The sequence below is a fragment of the Protopterus annectens genome, chromosome 5.part0, assembly GCF_019279795.1.
Source record: "Protopterus annectens isolate FY-2018-M chromosome 5.part0, PAN1.0, whole genome shotgun sequence".
Lineage (NCBI taxonomy): Eukaryota > Metazoa > Chordata > Ceratodontiformes > Protopteridae > Protopterus > Protopterus annectens.
Window position 1 is genome coordinate 1,704,347,941 of NC_056735.1, and position 25,000 is coordinate 1,704,372,940.

General features: G+C 40.3%; 1 protein-coding gene across 1 annotated transcript in view; it reads left to right on the top strand.

Moving 5' to 3' along the window:
- LOC122801842 (hydroxyacid oxidase 2-like) overlaps window positions 1-25,000 on the top strand; it is a 376,520-nt gene that overhangs the window by 93,526 nt on the left and 257,994 nt on the right. The gene's annotated exons all lie outside the window — the stretch shown is intronic.

Consider the following 25,000-nt stretch of genomic DNA (forward strand, 5'->3'; position numbering starts at 1 on the left):
GGCGAGATGTCCCCTCCCCCACTTTCAAGAGTTGCCCAATATGCCCTGATACTTTTGCCAGAGTAGCAATTACATGGAAACATTCACATTGGCATTTCTGAGGTAACTGCAAGCTCAGGTTGACTGAAAAAGATTATCTGAGTAATAAATCATCTTTTGCCAGCTGCCCAAGCTCACAGTTATCATGAAAACACCTGTGCGAGTGTTTCTGAAGATTACCAAATCAGCTTCTTTCCTCAGGAATTTTGGATAACATGAGAATGAAGGCTCAAAACCAAAGGGATTTTTAAACATATTTAAAATTTTAAATGACTAGGTTTTGCATTGACATCCATTTTTTAAACACAGAAGTGTAGAGCTTTTAATGTCTGGCATTAGTGATAGACTGTTATTCTCAACATGCTTTTCAACTTTTGATTACGAATTCGGGACAAAGCCAAAATTGATAGGGGATAATAAAGAGACAAAATCTGGGAGAGATTTTAAATACTGTTCTTATATACTTAGAAAGCTACTAGAATAACATGTTTTGCATTAATATGCATTATCTGAAAGATGTGAAGTCTCAGACTCAAATGTCTAATTATTTGGAGAGTAGAATCCTCAGTGATTTGACAGAAATATACAAGTTTTATGAAGAAGAGGCCAAAAATATGAGGTGATAATCTGGATATTCTGCAACATTCTGCAGAGTTGAAAGGTATAATCTCGAGTGATTTACCAGAAAATCAAACATTTTATGAGGCACAGGGTAAAATATGAGGTAAAACCAGGAATGCTCTGAAAAATTATGGACAGTTTATTTATTTCCTGATTGCTATTTGTTTACCACGTAAGTGAGCTGGTCTGTTGACTCTTTAGCCACAACCTGGGATCAGTGGCAATAAAGACAACAATTTACACGGGTACAATAGGACATTACATTCATGTGTATTCTTTGTACAGTTGAAAGGTATGCTTTACAGTTAATACATCCATCCAGCCATCCATTCACCCATCCATCCACAACCTCTGTTTGCCATTTTTGCACATGGGGTTGGGGTGTCAGTTCAGCAGCTAATGCTCGTACCACCAGATGGCTGGCCATGCTGCTATTTTTTCATACCACACACACACACACACACACACACACACACACACACACACACACACACACGCACGCACACACACACACATGCATGCATGCATTCATGCACATACACATATATACACATGTAAGTATGTTTTACAAGTAAAATGTAATTTGCCTTTAACCCACTGAGTACTTTAATAGTTTTTGGCTCTCCTGTCTAACATCCTGTTTTGGGAAGAATTTTCCACAGGGGTACATTTCATTGGAGCTAGTATGACTTCCAATGTATTAATCATTTTGGTGTATTTAATTCTTCATTCATTCTCTTACAGAGGTACTTTATGCTACTCATGACCATTATGGGGAAGCAGAGATTTCCTGACAATGTATAGAAGTAATGCATAAAACAGTTTAGATTCATTGATTCACAGATATTTTAAGGCCAATAAATCTTTTGACCATTTATGCATTCAGTATGCTCCCCCAGGCAGCACCTCCTTTCTCCAGGAGGGCCATATTACAAAAATTTATGGATATCCATCCAGTCACTAGTTTATGTTGTAAGTAAGATAATGAATTGCATAGATTAACATGTAGGGGAAGTTTATTCCAAAGGTTTGGGATGTGCTGTGTTATATGCATGCATCTCCAATATGCTGTATTTATCCGATGGTGAAGATTTGGGTATCTGGTTATAAGACTGGTGGGCATACTGGACTTTCAGAGAAACAGGAGATCAGGGACATTTAGATCTCGAATGGTGCAGTAAACAAGATGGAGATTTTTCCCTCAAAGTCTGTAAGACCCTGAATAAAGGGATACAGCTTTCAGCATATTTTAATAGCTGAGGGACTTTAGGCCTGTGATCATTTTGGTTAGGAATCTTTGCGGTCTTAAAAAAAAAAAAAAAAAAATGATATAGACCTAAAGGAAGGTGTCATTGTAAAAAAAAAAAAAAAAACTTTTTCTAAGCTTGTTTCCTGCCTTTCCTGTGGGTAGTCTAGCCTAAATATAGATTTGCTGTGTCCAGGAATATTTGTAGGCTTCTAGGGCCCAAGCCTTTCTGTGTTGAAAGGAAGCCTTCTAGCTTAATTTTGTTTCTTAGAACTAGCCAGTTTTTTGTTTCATCACTTGTTCAGAACTTATTGTAAGCACTAAATAAGCTACAAATTACTACAGCACTCAACTTTCCTCACTGTCTAGAGGAAAACAGTTTCTAGTACTCAACAAATAAGCACATATCCAGGCATGTTTAAGGGTCAGTCCTGTCTACCTGATGAATCTGGGCATCTTGGGGCAATGCAGTAATTGCCTCATGTACACAGACAACCCTCTCCTCCTACCACCCAACACTACAACCTGTGAGAGATGCACTTATATAACTGGAAGCAAAGCTATCTTCACCCAAGACTGGACTAGACAGTCAAGAGGAGAAGGTAAACACTTGCACCACACCACACTCAGCACATGGTCCCTCAAAACCTACACCACCAAAAGACACACATAGAAACACAAAACACACACCTACATTCGCGAAGCCTCTCAGAAAAAACCTGCCCAAGCAACAGGGACCGCCAAAGCAGAAACACAAGCAACATCCACCCCCCAACACAACCCAAATGACACATAGCCTACAAACTCAGTGTGCCACTCAACCACAGCCCATAAGGCATAACAACGTACCCAACACTCTAGTCATAGGTGAATCTATAGTCAGGCACACTGATGTTCCACTCACCAGGCTAAACAAGGAGAAAGTTACTGTCAGCTGCCTGTCGGGTGCCAGGATCCACCACATAACACATGCACTCAGGTCACTCCACAACAAGTACAAATATAATTCTGTCATTGTCCATGTTGGTGTGAATGACCTGAGATGTACCTCCTTGGACTACATGAAAAGGGACATGGAGGAGCTGTCCGATCTTGTAGCCCAGGCAGGTATGACCCTAGCCCTGAGTAGCATCCTGCCATCACCCAGAATTATACCACAGTACAAGGACAAAATGACTGACTTCAACAATTGGCTAAGCTTCTGGTGTCATTCTAAGGGGATCCAGTATCTGTCTGCCTGAGATGACATGATCGACAAGCCGCGATGCTTTGCCAGAGATGGCCTGCACCTGTCGCCCCTGGGATTCTGGATACTGGCTAAGGCTCTAGCCACCGCTATAGTGCCTTTTTTAGGCAAGGTTCAAATGACAAATTCACCACCCTAACAGGTACAGGCAAGAAGAATCTGAGGGTATTGCTACTCAATGCTAGAAGTCTAAACCTCAAAATGCACTCTCTCGAGGCACTCCTTAAAATGGAGAACATCGACATCTGTGCAGTGGCAGAGACCTGGTTCAAGGCTCCAGAGAGTACCCCTGCATTACCAGGCTATAATTCATACCACACCTTTCGACCACCTAACCTGGACCGAAACACTAAAGGCGGAGGCGTGTCCATATTCATTATGGATATCCACACTTCCAGACTAGTTGCTCAGCATAATGCATCCGAGATTATCCAAGTGCAACTAACTCTGGGCAAGACCGCAATCCAAATTGTAGCTTGCTACAGATCCCCCACCATGCCCCAGGATTCCCACTCCTCATTTCTTAATACACTGGAAAATATTAGGGTACAACCTAACACCCTAATAATGGGCTATTTCAACTACCCTACCATTAACTGGGAATACTACTCATGTACCAACTCTTGTGCTCAACGTTTTCTGGAATTCATAAATTCCAATGCCATGGATCAACTTATCCACACCCCCACCAGGGGCAGCAATATCCTAGACCTGGTTATTACCAACATGGGCAACCGGTGCTCCACACCGGAGGTCAATTCCTCGTTGGTCAGATCCGACCATAAGCTAATCACCCTAGACATCCACATCCCTCCCCCACCCCCCATTAGGGAAACCACAGTAAAATATTTCTCCAAAGCCAACTTCACGCTTCTTAAGACAGAAGTGGCAAACTTCACGACACCCATGCTGACAGACAATAGAGGTATGACTGCTGAATCCTACACAAATGCACTTTATAAGCAGTTACATGAGTACATGGATCGTGCAATCCCTAACAGAAACAAGATGCTATCCTCCAAAAAAGGAAGCCAATCTGGTGGTCCCCTGCCATAAACAAACTCTACAACAGAAGAAAGAAACTGTTGCAAAAAAGAGTAAAATCCCATGATTAGAGAAACTCCCTGGTCAGCTTCAGTAAGAAGCTGAGATCCCTCATAAAATCCTCCAAAGCTAGTTATGAAAACAAAATCACCACTGACTCTAAAGACAACCACAAAGCATTCTATAGCTATGTCAAGAATCTCAATGGCAACACTCAGATCTGCTCTGAGTTACAGCACAATGGCACTAAATATACAGAACCAACATCCTGGCAGATAGGTTCAGTGCTAACTTTACCACTCTGTCATCCCCTAAAGAGCCCATCTCTATACCAGAAGAATGCAAAGTTCCTGTAATCACGGCTGCACAGGTAAAAAACACACTATCCAAAGCCAAGAACACAGCATCCATGGGGCCTGATGACATCCCAGGCTGTGTTCTACATGAAGTACAGAACGAACTGGCACCCCACCTAAGTACCATGTTCAATCATAGCTTCACCTCAGGCTATGTGCCACTGAATGGTGCACAGCAACAGTTATCCCACTCCACAAAGGGGGAGCCACCACAGACCCTGGAAACTACCGCCCAATTAGCCTAACAAGCCTGGTCTGCAAGGCTATGGAGCATATCATCATGGAACTTATAAACAATGACATTGGTAATCTCCAAACTAAGGATCCCACCCAGTTCGGGTTTGTAAAAGGCAGATCATGTCTCCTAAACCTGATAGACTTCTTTGAAGCAGTCACCAAAGCCGTAGATGAGGATAAGGTGGTTCACACAGCCTATCTAGATCTTGCCAAGGCTTTTGACACCATCCCCCACTCTGGAATTATAGATAAACTCACTAAACTAGGTATAAATCCCTGTCACAAGATGGGTTGCCAACTGGCTCACTGACAGAACCCACACTGTGAAAGTAGCAGACTCCAAATCCATTTTCAGACCAGTGACAAGTGGAGTACTACAGGGTCAGTCCTGGGTCCTCTCCTGTTTGGTATCTACTTCTCTGAAGTACAGGCCAACACAGAAGGTCTTTGGCTAATGAAGTTCACAGATGACTGCAAACTAGGAGCCATAATCCATCCAGCCATCCATTCACCCATCCATCCACAACCTCTGTTTGCCATTTTTGCACATGGGGTTGGGGTGTCAGTTCAGCAGCTAATGCTCGTACCACCAGATGGCTGGCCATGCTGCTATTTTTTCATACCACACACACACACACACACACACACACACACACACACACACACACACACACACACACACACACATGCATGCATGCATTCATGCACACACACACACATATATATATATACACATGTAAGTATGTTTTACAAGTAAAATGTAATTTGCCTTTAACCCACTGAGTACTTTAATAGTTTTTGGCTCTCCTGTCTAATATCCTGTTTTGGGAAGAATTTTCCACAGAGGTACATTTCATTGGAGCTAGTATGACTTCCAATGTATTAATCATTTTGGTGTATTTAATTCTTCATTCATTCTCTTGCAGAGATACTTTATGCTACTCATGACCATTATGGGGAAGCAGAGATTTCCTGACAATGTATGGAAGTAATGCATAAAACAGTTTAGATTCATTGATTCACAGATATTTTAAGGCCAATAAATCTTTTGACCATTTATGCATTCAGTATGCTCCCCCAGGCAGCACCTCCTTTCTCCAGGAGGGCCATATTACAAAAATTTATGGATATCCATCCAGTCACTAGTTTATGTTGTAAGTAAGATAATGAATTGCACAGATTAACATGTAGGGGAAGTTTATTCCAAAGGTTTGGGATGTGCTGCGTTATATGCATGCATCTCCAATGTGCTGCATTTATCCGATGGCGAAGATTTGGGTATCTGGTTATAAGACTGGTGGGCATACTGGACTTTCAGAGAAACAGGAGATCAGGGACATTTAGATCTCGAATGGTGCAGTAAACAAGATGGAGATTTTCCCTCAAAGTCTGTAAGACCCTGAATAAAGGGATACAGCTTTCAGCATATTTTAATAGCTGAGGGACTTTAGGCCTGCGATCATTTTGGTTAGGAATCTTTGCGGTCTTAAAAAAAAAAAAACTTTTTCTAAGCTTGTTTCCTGCCTTTCCTGTGGATAGTCTAGCCTAAATATAGATTTGCTGTGTCCAGGAATATTTGTAGGCTTCTAGGGCCCAAGCCTTTCTGTGTTGAAAGGAAGCCTTCTAGCTTAATTTTGTTTCTTAGAACTAGCCAGTTTTTTGTTTCAGCACTTGTTCAGAACTTATTGTAAGCACTAAATAAGCTACAAATTACTACAGCACTCAACTTTCCTCACTGTCTAGAGGAAAACAGTTTCTAGTACTCAACAAATAAGCACATGTCCAGGCATGTTTAAGGGTCAGTCCTGTCTACCTGATGAATCTGGGCATCTTGGGGCAATGCAGTAATTGCCTCATGTACACAGACAACCCTCTCCTCCTACCACCCAACACTACAACCTGTGAGAGATGCACTTATATAGCCAAACTGGAAGCAAAGCTATCTTCACCCAAGACTGGACTAGACAGTCAAGAGGAGAAGGTAAACACTTGCACCACACCACACTCAGCACATAGTCCCTCAAAACCTACACCACCAAAAGACACACATAGAAACACAAAACACACACCTACATTCGCGAAGCCTCTCAGTAAAAACCTGCCCAAGCAACAGGGACCTCCAAAGCAGAAACACAAGCAACATCCACCCCCCCAACACAAACCCAAATGACACATAGCCTACAAACTCAGTGTGCCACTCAACCACAGCCCATAAGGCATAACAACGTACCCAACACTCTAGTCATAGGTGAATCTATAGTCAGGCACACTGATGTTCCACTCACCAGGCTAAACAAGGAGAAAGTTACTGTCAGCTGCCTGTCGGGTGCCAGGATCCACCACATAACACATGCACTCAGGTCACTCCACAACAAGTACAAATATAATTCTGTCATTGTCCATGTTGGTGTGAATGACCTGAGACGTACCTCCTTGGACTACATGAAAAGGGACATGGAGGAGCTGTCCGATCTTGTAGCCCAGGCAGGTATGACCCTAGCCCTGAGTAGCATCCTGCCATCACCCAGAATTATACCACAGTACAAGGACAAAATGACTGACTTCAACAATTGGCTAAGCTTCTGGTGTCATTCTAAGGGGATCCAGTATCTGTCTGCCTGAGATGACATGATCGACAAGCCACGATGCTTTGCCAGAGATGGCCTGCACCTGTCTCTCCTGGGATTCCGGATACTGGCTAAGGCTCTAGCCACCGCTATAGTGCCTTTTTTAGGCAAGGTTCAAATGACAAATTCACCACCCTAACAGGTACAGGCAAGAAGAATCTGAGGGTATTGCTACTCAATGCTAGAAGTCTAAACCTCAAAATGCACTCTCTCGAGGCACTCCTTAAAATGGAGAACATCGACATCTGTGCAGTGGCAGAGACCTGGTTCAAGGCTCCAGAGAGTACCCCTGCATTACCAGGCTATAATTCATACCACACCTTTCGGCCACCTAACCTGGACCGAAACACTAAAGGCGGAGGCGTGTCTATATTCATTATGGATATCCACACTTCCAGACTAGTTGCTCAGCATAATGCATCCGAGATTATCCAAGTGCAACTAACTCTGGGCAAGACCGCAATCAAATTGTAGCTTGCTACAGATCCCCACCATGCCCCAGGATTCCCACTCCTCATTTCTTAATACACTGGAAAATATTAGGGTACAACCTAACACCCTAATAATGGGCGATTTCAACTACCCTACCATTAACTGGGAATACTACTCATGTACCAACTCTTGTGCTCAACGTTTTCTGGAATTCATAAATTCCAATGCCATGGATCAACTTATCCACACCCCCAGCAGGGGCAGCAATATCCTAGACCTGGTTATTACCAACATGGGCAACCGGTGCTCCACACCAGAGGTCAATTCCTCGTTGGTCAGATCCGACCATAAGCTAATCACCCTAGACCTCCACATCCCTCCCTCACCACCCATTAGGGAAACCACAGTAAAATATTTCTCCAAAGCCAACTTCACGCTTCTTAAGACAGAAGTGGCAAACTTCACGACACCCATGCTGACAGACAATAGAGGTATGACTGCTGAATCCTACACAAATGCACTTTATAAGCAGTTACATGAGTACATGGATCATGCAATCCCTAACAGAAACAAGATGCTATCCTCCAAAAAAAGGAAGCCAATCTGGTGGTCCCCTGCCATAAACAAACTCTACAACAGAAGAAAGAAACTGTTGCAAAAAAAGAGTAAAATCCCATGATTAGAGAAACTCCCTGGTCAGCTTCAGTAAGAAGCTGAGATCCCTCATAAAATCCTCCAAAGCTAGTTATGAAAACAAAATCACCACTGACTCTAAAGACAACCACAAAGCATTCTATAGCTATGTCAAGAATCTCAATGGCAACACTCAGATCTGCTCTGAGTTACAGCACAATGGCACTAAATATACAGAACCAACATCCTGGCAGATAGGTTCAGTGCTAACTTTACCACTCTGTCATCCCCTAAAGGGCCCATCTCTATACCAGAAGAATGCAAAGTTCCTGTAATCACGGCTGCACAGGTAAAAAACACACTATCCAAAGCCAAGAACACAGCATCCATGGGGCCTGATGACATCCCAGGCTGTGTTCTACATGAACTACAGAACGAACTGGCACCCCACCTAAGTACCATGTTCAATCATAGCTTCACCTCAGGCTATGTGCCACTGAATGGTGCACAGCGACAGTTATCCCACTCCACAAAGGGGGAGCCACCACAGACCCTGGAAACTACCACCCAATTAGCCTAACGAGCCTGGTCTGCAAGGCTATGGAGCATATCATCATGGAACTTATAAACAATGACATTGGTAATCTCCAAACTAAGGACCCCACCCAGTTCGGGTTTGTAAAAGGCAGATCATGTCTCCTAAACCTGATAGACTTCTTTGAAGCAGTCACCAAAGCCGTAGATGAGGGTAAGGTGGTTCACACAGCCTATCTAGATCTTGCCAAGGCTTTTGACACCATCCCCCACTCTGGAATTATAGATAAACTCACTAAACTAGGTATAAATCCCTGTCACAAGATGGGTTGCCACCTGGCTCACTGACAGAACCCACAGTGTGAAAGTAGCAGACTCCAAATCCATTTTCAGACCAGTGACAAGTGGAGTACCACAGGGTTCAGTCCTGGGTCCTCTCCTGTTTGGTATCTACTTCTCTGAAGTACAGGCCAACACAGAAGGTCTTTGGCTAACGAAGTTCACAGATGACTGCAAACTAGGAGCCATAATCAAAACTCCAAAAGATGTGGACATCCTACAAAGGGCCTTGCTGAGACAGATGCCTGGTGTCAAAGCCATGGCCTCAAGCTCAATGCCAAAAAGTGCATTGTCATTCCTTTTGGTAAAAACTCAGTACCCATGAACTACCACATAGGTGGTAGTCTACTTAGCACCAGAAGTGTGATAAGAGACCTAGGGACACAGGGGGACAGTAGTCTCTCCTTTGATAATCACATCACCACAGTAGTCAGGAAATCCTTCTATGTGGCCCACCTCATCACAAAAGGTTTCTCATCCAGGAAAAAAGAGGTCATTGTTCCCCTCTACTCGTCACTCATTAGACCCATTATAGAGTACAATGCCCCTTTTGGTATGTACCTCACAAGACATCTACAACAACTGGAAATGCTACAGAAATACCTCACAAAGAGGATTACCAGCCTCAAAGAGATGCCCTATGCAGACCATCTCAAAAAACTGCAGCTTTACTCCGTTGCATATCGCCTACTCAGAAGCGATCTCTGCCTAACACACAAAGCTATGTCAAACCCAGAGCTTTTAGACATACTCCACTTAAAGAAATCCCAATCCCTACGAGCTACACGCTCTAGGGACCTAAACCTCGTCACCACAATAAACAGAACATGCTGGAGTGATAGATTCCTGTCCCAGAGACTTCGATACTCTGGAACAAACTACCTATCTATATCAAACAAAGCTCCTCATTAGCACTGTTCAAGAAAAATCTTGATGATTCGATGGGAGATGGGAAATTCACCCCAGGGATCACTTCTGTGGTTCTGCTCCAGTGGCACAGGAAAATAATTTTCTTGGGTGGCGAAAGCCAGGGTACCTTTGGCTAGGCTTATATAGGCCCTAGGGCCAATAGCCTAGTACCTACCTATGAACCTATGAACCTAATTGCCCTGATAATGTGGAGTATAAGGAGATGTTTACTTCTTAAGACTGTGATATTCCACTGGCAATTAGGTGGGCTAAATGAAAAGATTTTCTGACCACCATTGCCACACAATGGTCAGAAGAGAGAGCCTGAAAAATCAAGGTCAATGACAACGTTTTCTTTTTGTAGTTGTGTGTTGGCTATACAGAATGATGAGGGAAGATAATGTGTACCAAAGGTGATAGTACACTTTTTAGCATTTAGTTTAACTAATTTTTAGTACACTACAGGTTTACTTGGGAGAGTTTATTCAGGAGAATTTGGGTGCCATAAGGTGGCTTGTCTACAATCTCCAGTTTGTAGACATCTGCAAAAAACGTTGTTAGCCAGACGTCTTCGCTCTCCACTTCTAGATCTGATAAGTAAACACCAAAAAGGAGATTTGCAACACTGAGCCATGAGGGACACCACTGGTCAATTTCATACTTTCTAATGAGGTACCTGCAGCTCGTACTGTGTGATCTGTATATTAGCCATGGGATTCTAGATACTGTGAAGTATATTTTAGAGCTTTTCCCCTGACAAAATCATAACTAACTAAAGAAATTCAGTCTTATTTTTTTTCCTTCAGTGAAGAAATAAGTTGTGTCCAAGGCTTAATGATCAAAGCTGAAAAAAAGTAGTTCCCAATGTTTGCAAATATACATGAATCATACCTTAGAATTGTGTCTATCAAAAGAGAAAAAATATTGTCACCTTCTAGGTATCCTTCTGATGTTAGACTGGAATAAAGGTCAATGCATAAATGGCCTGGCACACATCATGCAGCTTGCCTCTTAACCCCCCACAACCAAAAAACGGGTATCTTCTGTTCATCCATCTGACCACCAGAATATACTTACATATTTTAGCTTGTTGTTCTCAGATATATATTCACAATATGCCTCCTTACCCCTACCTGCCAAAATCAGCCACCTGTATGCCCTAACATGTGTTTGTGAGAAAAGAAAAAAAAAATATCTCAGTCATATTTTCCAGCCTTGCTCCTAGATACTACGCTGCCCCTACAGAAGCTGTAGTGATGCTATGTGCATATCTCTGAGGTATGACTGTGTGAAAAACAGCCCCACAAAAGCCACAGTGATCTTCTGTACAAACATCTGAGGATTAATTTTGAGAAAAATTAGAGAAATAAAGACCACATTTTCCTTAATCTCAAAAAAGTTATAATAACTTTCTGGAGCACCCTTCTGAGTTTTCATTGCAAGGGGAATTTAAGAAATAATAGTAATTATGACACTGTTCCCAAGTGCCACCACCACTATATACAAGCTATTGTAACATTCTGTGAACACCTCTTAGCAGGGACAGTTGTAGAACAGGTGGGTCCATGGTAGAATTCTGCAATAAGCTTGTATCAAACTTCACTTGTACAATCTGAGTTGTGGACGCTGCCAGGATCTAGATGTTCTGTGATGCCTTTTATATCTTATTTGTGAAAGATAATGATTGGAGTGTATGGATCACTATGATTATGTTCTGATTTTGGGGAAAGGCATGCTAGGTTAATGTTCAGCAGCATTGTTTGTAATGAAAATCCCACTATTTTGTACAGAAAAAGTGTGTTTACTCCTGTTCCAGTAAATTGTCTTATTTTTTTGAAAAATTTTGTGAATTCGATTTTAGGACAATGCTCAGTAATAATTCAGAAGTGATAGTGAATAATTTGACTGCTCAGGAAAAGACATTAACACAACTATGTAAAGATAAATCGCTTTGGGTGATGAAACCTGATAAGGGGGGTGGGGTGCTGATTATGGGGCGACAAGATTACAGGGATAAAATTAATGTTTCTGTTTTAGACGACACTATGTACAAAGTGTTGCATAATTATTTCAATGTTTCTCATCATAAAATTGACCTAATCATTAAGGACCTCGAAGACCAAGGGCAGATAGACCATGATACTTTTGAATTTGTACACCCAATATCCGAAAGTCCCAAGTATCTTTGGTATTCCAAAGATACATAAAAACATACAAGACCCCTCTTTGAGGTCAATTGTGAGTGCCAGGGCATCAAAAACACCACTTTAGGTAAATACATTGACTTTGTACTGAAGGATGTTTTAAAAGAAGAGGTCCATATATGCGTAGATTCATGGGATTTTTAAAAACATACATCATATACTTTCCTTGCTGTAGATGTTGTTAATCTCTTTAATGTTATATATCACACTATTAGTATTGAGTGTTATGAAGAATTCCTGTTTGGCACTAGCTTGTTCAGTAATGATCAGGTTTACATACTGGTAACCTTGATGGAAGTTATACTCAAAACCAACTTTGTATACTTTGAGGGACAGTATTTTTGCCAAAAATCAGGCATAGCAATGGGAGCCATTTCTGCCCCCATTTTTGCGAACATTATTATGTTAATGTGGGAAAAGAAGTTTTTAACTCAACAGTCCCTACTCTAACAAATGGAAATTGTACCTAAGATACATAGACAATTTGTTTTTTTCTATGGAAGTGGGATGCTTCAAACGTAGAGGATGTTTTGCTATATATCAATCATACCACAGCATTTTTAAGGTTCATCCACACATACCATCCTGACACAGTTCATTACCTAGATGTTTCCATCAAAAAGGATGAGAGGCAAAAAATAATGAGTGACCTGTATAGAAAACCAACATACAGCAACAGCCTTTTACATTTTTGTAGCAATCATCTTAAGCATGTAAAGAAAGGGATTGTGAAAGGCCAGTTTATACGACTGGCACATATGGTCAGTGATGACCACAAATTTCTCAATCAATGTGAGGTGCTTTGTAACGTGTTTATGACTAGAGATTACCCTGTTGAATTGGTATCTTCAATACTAAGAGAAGTTAAGCTTAAAAGGGAAAAGGGTGAAATTTTAGCCCTAATGAATACAATTACATCTAATACAACAACGGTTACACATACACATATGGATGGTGAGGGTTATAGTGTACATAAAGAATATTCTTGTTCCTTCATTACTAAATTTTCACTAGACAACTCCAGTATTTATGACATATTGATGAAAAATTGGCAGATTTTCAATGGCCAAAATGACATTCTGGACAAATTGGGTCCTAGACCTTGAATAGTGTACAAAAGAGGTACTACAATTAAAAATGTATTTGAGAATAACAAGACCGTATCACCCAAAAGCAATGCTGTTGGCACCAAAAATGTGGGTTTTGTTCACAGTGCCCTTATATCTTAAACAGTTAAGTAATAAAAATCAAGGGTTTGTACATTAGGCCCAATGGACACTTTACATGTAACCCTTCCGGAGTGGTCTATGTTGCTAAATGCATAGAATGCTCTTGTTTCTATATAGGAAAGACCAAGAGAAGATTTAAAGATAGAATTTATGAACACTGTAGAGATACTACAAATACACAAACTAAAAATGCCCTGTATAAAATGTGGACAAATATCCAAACCATACTTTTCAATTTTTTGTCATTGAAAGAGTTAAAAAAGACCCCAGGGGTGGACCATGGGTCAACTTTCATGAATTTCGTGAACTATGTTGGCAAATCCCCCCTAATGCTCAGGTGGACCCAGGTTTAAATGAGGGTTTAAGTATAGGAAGTTTTTTGAAATTACATTCATATTTTTAAGAATGTTTTTTTCTTAGTAAACTATTGCAAGTTTTATCGATAGACAAAGGTATTAAATTAAATTGTTGGTTTTAAGTGAAGTTTTTATATATTTATTTTGAATAACGTAGTTTTTACACTTAGTTCAGCATAGGGTTTTGGTAGGTCATCTGGTTTTAAATATTTAACTGTTTCTTTGTTTGCACTGGTCGACCTGAGCACGTGGTCTTAATAGAGTGTTATATTTAACTGAATCTTCTGTTATTTAAGTCATTCTGCAGAAGTCTTTTGATACAGTCAGACAAAAGCGCTAAATAAAGGAAGATTTTTAACATACGTGAAGTTTCCATCCTGTTTTCTGGGTTACTTGTTTCCAGTCGTTTGGTTCTGAGTTTATTGTGATGCTTGTTAAGCACCATTCTGACATTGGAAAGGTTCTTAACAAGCTTTTATTGTCATAGAATCATAGGAGGTTACTAGGCTATTGGTCCTAGGGCCTTTACAAGGCTAGCCATGTTATTCCATTGTTCCCTTATAGACCAAGATATATAGTCTATATTTGCAACTGAATCTAAGATCAGCACCAGTTGCAAATCTACGATCAACACCGGCTGCCCCTGTCCAGGAGGGGACATAGATGAAACCCCCAGGGACAGAGGCGAAAAAGGTAAGCACCTCTTACTACTGTTTAGCTCTACTCATATACAGCATTCAGCGGTCACCACAAAAGAGCAGTGGGAAGCTGTTAAACACTTTATCTGAAGTCCAACTGAATGATAACAGTCTAAATTAAGTGTTTAACAGCTTCCCATCAATTCTCTGTGATGGTTGCTCTCTGTTTGGCAAGACTAAGTGTGTTAGAGCACTAGTGCACTTTTTCTCTTAACTTTTGAACATATGGCTACAGCAACACATAACTGCATGTGCAACTTTAGTTTCATTTGTACGTTTCTATAACATTTTTGTACAGTAATTCCAAATGTTGCTCATATTTATGCATTTTTTTTGTCATGGATATGGTTGTATTATAACAGTAGATAGTGAAAAATGTCAACATTAATAAAAATAAAAAAAGGCAAGCCACTAAGGCAATATTTGCGTGAAACACTAATTTATTTAACATTAAATACTGTCAAAGTAAAACCAACTAAGTGCTTTCATGAAGAAACATGAATTGGCTTCATCAGAGTCACTCAATTATGATGCAACTTCCTTTATATACTCTAATTACTTAAGCAACTATTCATGATTTTGCTTGCATCAATGAAATTACCCTGACTAAACTTAAAGGTATACTTCCCCTGAATATGTAATGTACACAATAACATGCTGTAAACCACAATAATAAGTATATTCATGATAAAAATATTAGTAATAGTAGTAATAGTACTAATAATGAACATAATAAAATAAAACATATTTAAAAAATAAACTTAAAAATTCAAAGCATAGTTGCTCTGTTTGTTGCAGTCAGATAAGTGTTTTCACAATGCACTTAAAATTAAACCTCTGCTGCCCTTTGCTTCAAAAAGGGAGCTGTTGAACAATAATCATTTAAACCTGGCTTGCAACAAGCATTTAATCTCAGTTGCCATTTAGTTTCTCTGGCTTCTAATTCTAATTCATCATCCCCACTCCTAGAGTCACTCTGCACTCTGTCAATGACAAAGAATAAAAATCTCTTATAATTGGGACATTCTAGAGTGTGAACATATAAAGCATTGTTAATTTTTTTTTATTTTTAAAGTCTCTAAGGTGCTCAGTAATGCGATCCCATAGCCTTCTTTTGGTCTTGCCTTTGTAGAAACCAGGGCATGATAAGCATGTAGCTAAATAAACCACCATAGTGGTATTGCAGTCCCACCTGCCCGGGCATCCTATAGTAAGTTCAAAACTTCCTATAAAGATATTCATACCATCATTTATATTTTTACAGGTCTTGCAAGCACCACATTTATACATCCATAACTTTTGCTTGCATTGTTTTCTGTTACCACTTTCAAAAATATTCTTTAAATTACGCCCTCTACTGTACACAACCTTAGATTTATGCCCCAACCTTTCCTTCATTTCTTTGTCAAAATGAGTTTCCCATATATTATTAACACTTGATACCAAGTTTGATGTTTCTGTATTGTATTGTAATACCAGAACATTGGTGTCTAGCTTGGCCGTGTTGGTTCTATTAATATTTAAAAAATTAACTTAAAAATTCAAAGCATAGTTGCTCTGTTTGTTGCAGTCAGATAAGTGTTTTCACAGTACACTTAAAATTAAACCTTTGCTGCCCTTTTCTTCAAAAAGGGAGCTATTGAGCAATAATCATTTAAACCTGGTTTGCAACAAGCATTTAATCTCAGTTGCCATTTAGTTTCTCTGGCTTCTAATTGTAAATCATCATCCCCACCCCTAGAGTCACTCTGTACTCTAGCAATGACAAAGAATAAAAATATCTTGTAGTTGGGACATTCCAGAGTGTGAACATATAAATAGGTAGTGAAAAATATTGCCCATTTAGATCACTGAGTGCCCCCTTTGCCTTTCACCCCCCCCCATCCTTCATCAGTTTCTGGCACCTCTGCAGTGAGTGATACACTAATGACAATTAGACTACAGTGTAAAGATAGAGTACTATTCATTATCTCATCCTATGTCCCGCAGAAGGGTTGTGACTGTGAGGAAAAGTGCATTCAGAGAGGAGGTGCAGACCTACTAGATAAAGAAGAATTGATGTTGATGATGGGTGATCTGAATGCACTATCATAACAGACAGAACAGGATATGAGGACTACCTTGGTCCACAGCAGTGGAGAAACAGGAATAAAGAAGGAATAATCATTATAGATTTTTGTCTGGCAAATGGATTGATGGTTCAGTAAGGCAATCACAAGATCACATTCAAGAGTGGCCAACATGCAACTCAGGTAGACTTCCTACTAGTAAGGAAAGGGCTGTGGGATAGAATCAATGATTGCAAGTTCATCCCCAGTGAAACATTTGGCCTTCAGAATAAACCACTGGTTGCCATAATTGGTTACAAGCAGTGGTCAGAGAAGGTGTGGATATTGATTGGAGAGAAAGCACACGAGTTCAAGGAATTACTCAGGGCTCTATCACCTTAGGAAGAAGAATGGTAGTGCGTCAAGAAAGTATATGTGAGGACTGCAGAGCAGGTATGTGGCCAAACCATGTATGGAAGGAAAGTACATAAGAAAAGCTGGTGGTGGAATGGAGAAGTTCAAAAAGTCATCAAAAGAAAGAACCAGTGCAGGGAAAAGTGGAGAGATAGAAAAGATAAACCAGGTTAAGAAGGAATACTGGTTGGCTAAGAAAAGGGCCAAGAAGGAGATGCAATATCAAAGAACAAGGCATAAGAGCACTCTACCAGTTTCTGGAAGGTGACTCAGTAGATGGTACAAAAAACTCTTATCAGCTTCCAAGGCAAAGACAGAAAGATAAAGAAGATAGTCCAACAATCTTTGTAAGGGATGCCGGCAACAACCTGCTCACCAGCCACAGGAAATCAAAAGCAGAGGGAATGGAGTTACTTCCAGTAGCTTCTAAATGAAGAACAACTCACAGAAGCTGAACTGCCACAGACACAGCCAAAGAAGAAAGAAGAGGAGGAGTCCACTCCAGAATAAGTAAGAACTGCACTAATGAAAATTAAGTTAGGGAAAGCAGCAGGCTCAGATAAGGTCACAATAGATATGATCAAGATGTTGGGTGAGTTAGGGGAAAAATGGCTTTTGAGGGTACTCATATCCATATGGAGATAAAGGCATATCCCGGATGACTGGAGAATAAGGATAATTGTGCCAGTGTACAAAGAATTTAGAGAAGAGGAAATAGTCCAACTGGGCATTCTTAGACTTGGAGAAAGCATATAACAAGGTCCCAAGAATTTTGATTTAGGTAGTTCTGTAGTGGATAAAAGTCTCAGAAACATTGGTAGAATTAGTGCAGGCTACATACAAAGTCTCTGTGACTTAAATATGATAGTGTTCAGTCTCACAGAGGGATTCCCAGTGGGAGTTGGTGTGCATCATGGTTCATCTCTGAGCTCACTGCTGTTCATACTCATGATGGACTACATTAGCAAACAGGTCAGAGGGAACAGATCAACAAAATTGCTGTATGCAGACCATGTTCCATTACAAGCAGACTCTGAGCAAGAACTTCAGCAAATGATAGAGAAAGAGAATGCAAAACTGAAGGCACATGGGATGAAACTGAGTACAGATAAGACAGTTATAACGGCAGCAAATGAATGAAATCAGAGGAAGCTGAAAACTGAGATAGAAAGGAAAATAGTGGAGTAGACTAACATCTTCTAATATCTGGGAGGGGTATTAGAGGAGAAAGGAAGTCTGAATGATGTAGTCAAAGCTGGAATCAGAGGGGCTGTAGCCAACTGGCCCAGAGTGACAGGAGCACTGTATAACAGAAGAATGCTAAAGAAGCTGAAAAGTAAGGTGTACAAACCAGTGGTGTGACCAGTACTACTGTATGGTACAGAAATGTTTGCAGTAAAGGCAAAGCAGCTGAGGAAGCTAAAGGTGAAAGAGATGAAGTGCTTGAGATGGGTGGTATGATGTACACAGAGGGACAGATGAAGAAATGAGGACATTAGAGCAGAGAAGTTCAAAGAGAACAGGTTTTGGTGGTTTGGGCACATGCACAGAAAAGCAGAAGACAGTCTCATGAAAAGATGTGGGGTAGACAGGAAGAAGGCAAGAAGAAACAAGGGCATCCAGCAGAGATGGATGGATTGTGTGAGAGAAGACATGCAACAGTAAAGTATGACTATGGTGTTGAAGACGTTTAGGAGAGTGGCATTGAATTGAGAGAGATGGTGACAGCTGACATGACCACCTGACCCCATGTAGAAAAATAGGAAAAGAGGGATTGATGATGATGATGATGATGATGATGATGATGATAATGACCTCAAGACCAAGCCAGAACCATGTGCGTGGCTTTTACTGAATGGCACATTTCCCTGAGGTGTTCGGTGTGACAGATTTCACCCATGTTGGCATTATGGTCCTATAAACTCCACAGTTGTAGTAGTACTGAAATAAGAAGGCCTACCATTCCACAAACTGTCATGTAGTATGTGATGCTTGGGGGTACATCAGCAACATTGTTATCTCAGCATCCTGGCAGAGGCCATGGTTCCCATGTCTGGCATGCAAGCTCACTCTACCACCTCTTTCTGTATATTAGAATGCCCTATGATCCCTTTGTTGGTAAGTGGAAACTTTAATTATAATTAGCTATTTAGTTATTGTTGGAAACTGTTTTGCTTAGTACTAAACCACTCTTTCCTTGTATCCCTCACGAAGTTTTCATTTTTTCTTTTCTTTTCTTTCCTTGTTTTCTGGGAAATGCAGGCTATCCACTGCAGCCTGGCTATTGACCCCTGTTCAAAACCCTACAGGAGTTGCCAAAGTAAGGTACACCACCACTCTGTCTCAGTCAAGCATTGGCATTGAGATATTGTTTGACCTAGTGAAAGCCTGTTTCCACTCCATGAATGCATTTGTGGTACACTTCAGTATGACCCTGCAACTGCATGTTGTTTAGCTACAGTGCGTTTATTCTGCACAACATGGTCATGTGCTGGTCTGGTGGTGACTTGTCCCATGATGTCACTGCAGCTCCCAGTTTATGTCCTAACCCAACTGATAATAATGTTAGTGGCCAGCCAGCAGCAGTAGTAAGGTACCCCATGTGCCAGACTAATGAATGATGTAACCCAGCACAACATTAATCCAAACCCAAATAAAAACTGACCTTCTGGACCAAAACCACTGACTTACCCCCTAAAGACTTTTTAAGCTTACTGCTCCCTCAAGCTTTTAAACCTACAAAAAATTGTAAACATTAGCAGATTAATATACTGTCAATGTATTAAAAGTTTGTCAGTTACAACAAATTAATAAGTTGCCAGTACTTTGTTAAGCTTGTAATACTGCAATATTTAATCCGATGTCTCGTTTGCAAGCTGTCACATTTTTATTACCATTTTGAATAAATTCACATTTTGGACACTTAATACTGTCTGCAGCTGTAACTGTAGTGTAGTTTGTAAGAGCAGCAGTCCCCATAAATAGACCATATTTATTAGGTCCTATGAAGTGTGCCATTTTCAGTTGTTAATTAGCTTAAAGGTATGTTTTGAATTTTTTAATTCAATGAAACTTCTGGTGTAGTGAATTGAAGGTGCATTGCAGAAAAAAAGAGGACACATGGGAAGGAAATGAAAAATAGTATAAGATGTATGAAGCTTAACCCCCATGTGCTGTCTCTCCTCTGGGCCAGTAATCAAGGAGCCTGAATCCTCACCACTGAAACCAATGAGGGACATTCACTTGGAACAAAGGTAAATACGCACACTATTTTCAGATGCAGCTTTCTGCACCAAGCACAATTTCCCTTAAGAGCACACAGGGAGCACACTCAGTCCTGGGGCTGAGTTTCCCTCTCTCTGTCCTTGCCCCCAGACCCCCCACTGACACAGCTATAGAGATGTGTCCTCAGCCAAGTTTTCTAAGCCAAGTCCTCCAGCACCCTCTCTGTGAAACCAGTGTTCTGTGTTCTTGTTCCAAGTAACTAACATGCACACTCTGTCATTTGATTTTCACACACACACACACACACACACAAACACACACACACATGCACACACACACACACACACACACACACACACACACACACACACACACACACACACACACACACACACACATACACACACCTGAGAAAAGCTGACACAGATTTACCAACTGTGCCCCCTTTTCCCAGACTGTAAGGTAGATGCTGCCACCAGAACACTCCAAAGCCAGTCATTCTAAGGCTTTTACAAGGATACCCAATTATGCACATGGGCACATGTGCAGAAAAGCAGAAGACAGTCTAGTGAAAAGATTTGGGGAGAACAAGAAGAAGGCAAGACGAAACAAGGGCATCCAGCAGAGATAGATGGATTGGGTGAGAAAAGACATGCAACAGTCTAGTATGACTATGGTGGTGAAGACGGCAGGAGAGTGACATTGAATTGAGAGATAGTAAAAGCTGACATGACACCCTACTAATACAAAAGGTAGTGTTTGACCAATGCAGTAAGGTTTTCAGGAGCAGCCACAGTGTCACAAAATAAACAGAAGTACTCTCAAAGGTTAAAATATTATCTAAAAGACCAGTCACGATGATAATTTTAAATATATTTAATAATAAATAATAAAAAAACAAAAAATACTGAATATCTATTTACAATAAACACCAGAGTTTCAGTCACAGGAAATATTAAAAATAATGCAGATGGATAGATTCACACAGATACAGAAAAACAGTACTAAACTAATCTCACTATATTTTCCTGAATGATCTAAAGAATTACTATTTCCTGGTTACTTACTGGAGCAAGGCAAGATGAAGTGGGTGAGCAGTCTTCCTACTTCACAAACAGACTGCTGTGAGACTTCTGTCTCATCTAATATTAAAGCATCATTTCAATGCTGGATTACAGAATGACATCACATACATCTGGTCATCTGACTCTGGTTCCTGCCCCTTTCCTAGAAACTGAACCAGAATCTAGTACATAGGTGTCATAATACACACACATAAAGCTTTGCTAAGATGTGTTATAGCATCTGGAAGCTATAAAACCATTTCAAAAACTTCCACCTTTCCAGGGTAGCAATTAGTTCCCCGCTAAGGACAATATAGTAGGATTCCTAGCCCTGGTTTTCACAGACATTTTGTCTCTGACTGCATTCAGAACTATAAAATACAATCTTTATTGCCTAAACCAAGAAAATATAAAGGGCAACAATGGGAATCTATTATTAAATGCTCAACTTCTTTGTCCTTTTTCTTCTTGTTTATTGTCCCTGTTATGAATAAACAACAACACAGTATTTAAATATTTTAAATTGACTTTTTCTCTTCACTAGAACAGTACCTTACTGTACTGTGGTGGTTTCACTTTTAAAAAACTTTTATCCCACCCTTGCTGCAGTCTCCAATTCATTGATGTGATCAAGGCCAATGGATACAGGTAGTTTTCTGGCCATTTGCCTCCCCAAACTGACATCACCATGACTGTCACAAAACACATCCATGCTGTGATGTCACAGCTCCCTGGTCCTTCCCCTACCAATACAGAAAGTAAAGGCTAGAAGAAGAAAACAGTACATGAATCAAGTCTCCAGCTGTGAGCTGTCAATCATAACAGGTAACAGCCCAAATTACCCTTAGCGCTTTGACAGCTAGGGAAGTTAGGTGTGAAGGAGGATGGGAGATGAGTCAAAGTAGTACAATCCAGGCTTCACAAAAATGCAGTTTAGCCATTCTAAAAAGAAGCAGCAGTAAAACTTTGAAAGTCTTTTTTCTGGCATTTGCACTGTTTGTGTTTTAAGTAGTCATTGAACAGCATGAAATGCTACGTAAAACTAACTGACTGAAAGACAGCAGTGTATGCATGTAAAATCAATGCAGTGACAGGAGCTTTAGGAAGAAAGATGCCTGCATGATGTAACTTTTTACAGATGAGCACTGCATTTTGGGATACCTAGTAGAAGACTAAACAATCAGAATTACTTCAAGATGCCAGACCCCATGTGGTTGTTGTTGTTGTTGTTGTTGTTGTTGTGTCTTTTGGCTTTTCCCGGTTAGGGGTCGCCACAGCAGAAACTCTGGTCCACTAATGAGTGGTAGTTGATTTTTATGTGCCGAGTTACCAGCCCTGATGCACAACCTTCAACGAAGGTGCACCCATTAACGCATGTCTCCACGCAGAAGATGCTCTAGCTGAGAATCGAACCAGACAGCGTCTTATTGTGAGGCGACAACACAACTGCAACACCACCACCATGGGTCCACCAGACCCCATGTGGTGAGACTCAAAAATTACTTACACAAATGTTTGAAAACTAGAGTGGTGTTAAAATGTAGGAAACACCAAACCATGATGAAATAAGCATGTTTTTGAGTCTGTGGGTATGGTTCTCCTTTATTTTCAGACTATTTTTCAAAGTTAACTGGACTGAGATTAACCTCTACTCTTCCAGTAACCTATGTTACAATATATTAATTTCAACAGTTATAATGCAGTCTGACATACAGGCATATATCTTTTCTATCCAGCAGGACCCACTGTTGGTACATTTTAACAGAAGCAGTTTTACAAATACATTTTAACACAAGCACCTGTACAAATCAGTTTGATATACAAATGGCATCTAATTCTTTACAGAACTCCGGCTAGCAATGCTGCATATGTTACACATCCACTGCCCTACTTCTCCTGGCATAGCTGGCAATACCTTACATCATCACACCCTCAATCTCTAAACTGTGGAACACTGTTCTTTCCACTAAACCAACTACCTGTCAGAACACAAGAAGTTAAAATACATTGTGTTATAGCTAATTCTATCTTGGCTACTTTGACTGTTCTATTGACAGCTTTACATGGTGTGTTAAATGCAAGTTCACTGATTTGGTACATTTGGTAGACATGCTTGATGAAATATGTGACCAGTATCTGTTTCAGTCATTCATCTGGTATCTTTATTTTACAGTGTTAAAACCTGCCTTATTGTGGGTTTCTCCTTACCAGTTCAGATTGCACTTAATGACCATCTGTCAGAATGTTTTGTGCAGTATACACACTGCTAATGTTTTTTTTTCTTTTTCAGTTTGAGTTTATAGAGGTGAAACCTGATGTTAGGTAAATTGTCTTTGGGTGGCATTGAATATATTGTTGTAAGAAAGCAGTCTTACTTTCACAAGGTTATTCCATCCCTTTGGAATGCTCAGTGAAAACAGTGGACAGGGGGTGGGAGTCTTCTCTAAACCCATTTTCTAAAGTTAGTGAAGTCACTACAATGGTATGTATAAACACTGCATACACACACACACACAGATATATATATATATATATATATATATATATATATATATATATATATATATATATTGCATATACATGTTTAGAAATACAGCAGATCTCTACCCAACTCGCAGACTTCTTGGAACACCTGTGGAAGTGACTGTACACAGTTGTTTGGCTAGAATGGTCCAGTAATGTTGTAGCCTAGCAAATGGGTATGGGAAGGCCTGGCTGCAGTTTACAAAGAAAAAGCCTACGATTACAGGCTTACTCTAGACTCAAAGTATGAGGTTACAACTGCAAACCAATTGCATTAAATTGTAAATCCTGACATCTGATTGGTCAGCACAATTGATGTATTTCTCAGTACAACATGGCCGAGAAATACCATCACTTTTCCTGTAGAATAACCATACTGAATGAATAACAAAATTAACAACCTTACAGGCTGTGCAGTATTTCCTGAAAAATATATAGACAAACACAGTATCACAGTCCAATACATTACACCCATACCACAGTGAAATCTAACAATCAGAACTGACACAGGACTGGATCCTTTTTTTAAAAGTTATGGGAAGCATCTATGATGTTTTTCATTTAATCACTGTTACAGTAGCCTAAACTGCATGGGTTATGCCGTGTCAGCTTCCAAAACTTCAAGGCACCTTCCACATTTCCAAATTGTTAAGTCAATTTGAGCTAAGCTGACTAAACATCAGGTTTGCTCCAAGCTTGTCAGAGCCTTCCTGACACTAAAGACAGTGGTCATCCATGAGCTTTTGTGGATTGACAGTCGGCTATCACTGTTCCATTGCTTGTCAGATAAATTCTCTTTGGGGCGACTTTCATTTTATTTATGTGTGTGTGTGTGTGTGTGTGTGTGTTCATGTGTGTGTGTGTGTTCATGTGTGTGCGTGTGTATGTGTGTGTGTGTTCATGTTTGTGTGTGTTCGTGCGTGTTTGTGTCCATGTGTGTTTGTGTGTGTGCCCATGTGTGTTTGTGTGTGTGTGT